Source organism: Phoxinus phoxinus (assembly GCF_949152265.1).
Source record: "Phoxinus phoxinus genome assembly, chromosome: 8".
NCBI lineage: Eukaryota > Metazoa > Chordata > Actinopteri > Cypriniformes > Leuciscidae > Phoxinus > Phoxinus phoxinus.
This window is the reverse complement of record NC_136883.1, coordinates 32,866,476-32,872,475: the sequence shown is the minus strand read 5'-3', so window position 1 is coordinate 32,872,475 and position 6,000 is coordinate 32,866,476.

Genomic DNA, 6,000 nt, shown 5'->3' with positions numbered 1-6,000 from the left:
AAATTATTAGTTCAAGAGCATTATCTACATTTGTCACAATGAATACACTATGGACATGACTGCAGAGAAATGTGCTGCACAGATTGACTGCTTTATTCCATATACCATGCCTGAGCAGCTTTAGCTGGAATCAGCCCCAGCTTTCCAGAACCCAAGGCCTCTTAGAGGAATGTAAAACAGGTGCCATGCCATTGGTTCCCCCCACAGTGGGGGAGTAAGAAAAACTCCCACCCACAGGAGCCCAGACTTGACTGACAGCACATCACATTCTTCAGCCAGCTGTGTCTTCTGCTGATTTTCCATAAAATAATTCCCAAGAGACACTGAGAAGGAGATGCTCACCATCACAGCAAAAATCACCCGAAAGAGTAACACATGTTTGACCACACACACGCGACTGTAAGCTTTGCTGTGGTTTTCTTCTCTTCACACCTTACTTATTGCATTTTAAAGCTTATTCAGGTATTTTCTTCAGACATATTGAAATGCACCATCCTATTAATGGCAGTTAGAAGAGGAAAAAGATGGAAAATGTTGCCAAGAATGCATATTCGCTAAAGAAATCAGACTACCATATTTCTCCCCTTGATCCATGTGTGTTTCCTCACAGTTCTCTTTCCTCTGGTATGACCTAAGCCATGTAGGAGACTTTTGGCAGGGGATTTAAAGAGTTGAACTGCTATTTGAATCAGCACCAAAGCCTCAGAGATTACCATAATTCCTCTTGGAATAAAACTGCCAACTGCACGCTTGTGTGTCTGAGAATATGACCTTCGTTCTGACTCTGGTTGATTTTCATGTCTAGCCTACATAAGCATTTCAGTAACTAAAACACAGCACCAAACAAATTGCGTGTTGGGTTTACTGTGTTAGAGTTTGTGTACATATTTCTACAGGAACTTAAAGCTTAGAGAGAAAAGGTGATTTAGATTTAAAGCGGTGTTTCTTAACCTTTTTGACTCATTGGCCCTGTGTTGTCTAACATTATTCGAAGGCCCCCACATATAGATGAATAAATGTTGGGTTAATGAAGAAGAGGTAATGGGGCACAGTGACATTTTTTTTGTTTGTCTGATACTAATACTATTCAACACACAACACACAGTGGTCTTTCTTCATTATCTATTGTACTGGTGAATCCGAGGGCGAGATACTGTACGCCAGGGCTGTAGTACTCGATGTAGTTTCTATGGTCTCGGACTCGCTGGTATTCGGACTCGGACTTGTCTCGGTCTCGTCCACTGGTCTTGCCAAATATGGCTTTTGGTCTCGACCGAGTCCAGGTGTTTTTATTATGTTCCCAGTAACATATTATTGTAGTATGCACCTGCAAACTTCCACAGAAACCTTCGCAGATTTCCGCAGATTGTAGTGCCCGTCATTGACAAGTAGGCTACGATCTCCGCGTGCGATTTATTTTCTACTATTTGCTACAGCAATACGGCATAGCTGAAATAACAGATCTGTCCATTCACTGCCGAATCGCCGATCATATCATCAAATTGTTATATGGACTTGTGACTGTGAATATTAAAGACTGCTATCAAAGTCTGATTGTTCAGCGAGTCTCTGCAAACGAGTGCCGCAGGTTCATGTACTACACATACTCAAGTACACGTTCATCTTCAGCATTTCATCATCAGATACACTCAGAAACCCGTCAAAATAAAAGTTCGGTTTAACATGAAGAAATTATCACAGATATATTTTACTGGAGTGAAGCTACTGTCATTTAGTTGCTCAAAAGCTCAGTACTAGTACCTAGCAGTGGCAATAGTAGCGGGTTGGAGTTGTTTGTATATCAGTTTTAACACTGCTATTATGAGGTTTCACCATGTCATCATTCTGTTTTCTTTAGATTAGAAGATTATATGATATTAAGAGGAATGTCTATACTTAAAAATCCTGGGTGTTGTGATACTGTTTTTGCTTTTAGATCAACAAATAATAACCCAAAATGATTGTCTTGATAATGTCATGCATAATACTTTTTTTTCCTGTCCTGGACTCGGTCTTGACTCGGACTCGAACCTTTTTGGACTCGACTAGTCCTGGTCTTGGACTCGACAAAGGTGGTCTTGACTCGACATATTTTCTTGTCTTTTCACCGTCTCTACACTGGACGTGACGGCCGTGTCGCAACTGGACACGATAAAGCGAACGTTGCAAATCCATTTGTCCTTTGTGTCAGAAGTCAAACAGAGCATCAGTTTACCGTCTAGGATTTGTTGTTGTGTTGTGCCGCATCCAGTGTAGACAGCATCAACGATTATAATGGTTTGCTTTAGCTCGCGTCTGGTGTTTTGGGAGTTGTGACGTTTGAAGTAGATTTTTGTCTGCTTTTTATATTTACCTGGCACTGGCTGGCACTCCTTTCACAAACTTGTCATGCTTAGTGCAGAATCCTACAAAACTCGATTCTGATTTTTTATTTGTGCCATCTAGTGGTATTACACGATAACAACCACTACAACTGGTAACAGACCGCTCAAGTGGGTACTCAGATATCTTGAGGTAATAAAATGTCAAATAAATATCTTGTGTTCAATTATTTAATTACGTGGCAAGCAGCTGCATAATAAGTGGGATAAATCGGGTCGGGTCTTTTATCACTCTGAAGAGGTTTCTTTTGCATAACAATCTTCTGACTGAGTACACCTAGATTTGCCAGCCCTCCTATTAACTGTAATTCTTCCCTTGACTGTTATGGTCACTATTCACATTCATTGTATTAAAAATAGCAGCTTGGACATTCTAATAAATATATCCTTTTGTGTTTCATCAATCACTGTGAGGGTGAGTAAAAGATGTCAAGATTTGTATTTTTAGGTGAAGTATTCAATTAAAAACGGACGTAAATGTAATAATAAAAGCATTTTTAACTCAAAATTATTTTCGCATGCAGTATCTCATATTCTCATAAATCACCATTAAGAATGTCAAATAAACAAAAGAGCTCAGGAAATATCAAACATAATATAATTTCAACAAATCATCCATGTTCAGACACATATAACATGAAGACGATTTATTTTGTTGTCTGCAAAGAGATACCTCAAAGGATCACCCTCTTGTTTTGATCTCTCTCACTCTGCCACCTTTCTTGCTATGAAATTGCCCCAGATCTCGAAGCCCATCGCCTCACGGCCCGACCTGCTGCTGTGCAAGTGCAACAATGCTCATATTCACAGCCTTCAGACAGCAAATTGCTTCTCTCATTCCTCACCACGCCCTGTGCTCTCAGCCACCTGCAAAACGACCCTGCTGGAAATTTCACTACAAATTACTCTCAATCCCCCAGGGAGAAGAAAACCCCCTATTCTCTCCAGCGCCTGCAGTAACCATGCTAAACAAACACACATATGTATATACTGTACATGCATAAATCAGCACCTGGATTAAAGCTATAACATATGCACAATGAGCTTTGGGTGCTTAACATAATACATGAGTATATGTGTTTATATAACCTATATGTACACATTTCCATAAACCAAGCCTGAAATTGCTATGTGCAAGAAAGTTTACAAGGGACAAATTAAATCAATACCTAAGGTGTACTGTACTGTAAATAGCAATCAACTGCATGCTTTCATTTTTATCTGCAATTTTTAGGATAAGGCTGCCCTCTGGTGGACATCGCACACAATACACAAACCAGCTCATTTATAAGCAGACGAATGAGTTTGAGGCGAAACTGCCAGGAAGATGAGTGTTGAAAGCTCTTTGGAAAAAGGATTAGGGCTGTTTTGTGGCATTCTGCTAACCGCACGAGTGAGCAAAGTCTTTAAAGCCACAGAGCTTGAATCTCTTCACTGTTTTTTTTTACTCAATGCATGCTTCAGATTGACTGATTTGTCCCACAAGTACACATGATGGACCATAAGAAAACAAAGCACAACACGCGCACACACACAAACACACACAAATGCTACTTGATCCTATTTCAGGTGTGCATTTTCTATGCCAAATTGCCAATCAGATATTTTACGCTTTCAAAATTTTGGCTCAAGAAAAAAATATTAATAAAAAAAATAATAATAATAATTGTAAATAACTTAAAAATCTAAAGAACCTTTTTCCCAATGGAAAGATTCCATTGATGTTAAAGGTTCTCCATTAAATCATAGATGCCAAAAAAAAAAAAAGATTCTTCATTTTTAAGAGTGTACGCATGTTTTTAATAGATTTATACTGTAGATTCTTTCAGGACTATGAAACACTTTCAGGACTCAGAATACACACAAAGGGAGGCTCTCAGCCTTTTCAATTATTGCAAGTCTGTCTGTATTATACTGTAAATCTAACCAGCATTCAAAAATTGAGATAATATTCCTTGGATCATGCCGAAATCAAACAGATCACATCAGAACTTGCTCTGGGAGTGTTAAGGTTTGCGTAATAACTGCGGTTTGGGTTTGAACAGACAAAGAAAGGGGTGGTCCTCTCTCTCGGGCCCAGTCTGTGCTGCAGCCGCCGAGACACAGACGGAGAGCAGGCACGGGGCCAAAGCTGTGGGGCCTGGAGCAGGATCACAGCAGCGCCTGTTTCTGTGAGATCAAGCTTTCAGGTTGTGAGATCACATGGGACTGAGTCTAAGCAGCTGTTGAACAAACGCTAACAATACCATTTTTTCCTTTCTTCCTGTTCTCTTGATTTTTAACGCAATAAACGCAAACCCTTGTTGACTGTTTCATTACAGATATTTCATTAAAGTAGCACATTTGAACAAATAAAAAATATTAATTAGAATTTTACATTTAAATTTTATTTTGTTTTTGGGGCATATCAGCAAATTAATAAAATTAATAGGAGTAGAATTCCACGTTGTTTTTTTAAATGGCTAAATAGTGAAAAAGCACTGGGGATATTATATATGACAACTAAAACAATTTAAAAAATGTTACTTGAAATAAAATTAACTGAAATAAAAACTTATTTTAAATAACTTTAATAGGCTAACTTATTTTTATTTTATTTTAGCTAGCTGCAATGGGAACTTTCAATATGAACTTTCAACAACTATATGATAAAGATGAAAACACAACAGAATTACTAAACCTTAAAAAAAAAAAAAAAAAAGTAAATAGGTTATAAAAAATTTGAGATAAAAAAAAAACTACATCTCAATAATACCAACTCTGACTGGTTCACACTAATGTGGAAAGAGAAAGAAATCATGAAAATGAAAGAAGACTTCGAATATAAGTGCAAACAGATTGGAAACACATGTAGGCCTATGGAAAAATCGCTGCTGTAGGCAGAGACAATTTGTTGGTGGACTATTCACATGTCTGTGCTAGCCAGTTCCTCTAAAACTAGTTTTTAAAAAAATACGACGGATGAATATAAAACTTCACAAATGTGAAATTCACTTACTGATATAGTGTCCAGAGTTGACAGTAGCCTACGGGTGAAATGAACGTGCAGTGCCGTAAATGAATCCTTCCTGGCGCAAAACCTGTCCGTGACTCCTCACTAAAACAGCTAGGCCGATTTCTTTCGAAGCAGACTTTAAATAACTCACCCCAGAAAAAGCTTTGCCACCCAGTATAAAATATTAATGTAAGCAAGCAGTGTTTTCTGTAATGCAATTTAACAACTGCGCTTTAATGTGAGGACATAAAAAGGTGTAGGCCTATCGCGAAAACAAAATGATTAGAAAACACGTCTGCTGCACGATGCTCGCGCTGTGTAGTCAAATTCATTCAAAGACATGACTCTTATGAACCGGTTCTTTTTTGGTGAGTCAGAAACACTCCGCGAAACCAGTAGCGCAATTCAAAACAATTAACTTTTTTTTCCATTATTTATATATTATTTCCACAATTCTTCTCATCGTTTATTTTCACCTGCCTCGTGTAGCCTACCCTCCCTAACTATTTGTGGCGCGTGGATTAACGTTAATCATTTGACAATAAAACCAACCAGAAGATGCCATCGCAAAATCTAATAGTAGCTAGAATTATGTAGAATGTAATTTGTTACTATATTGACATT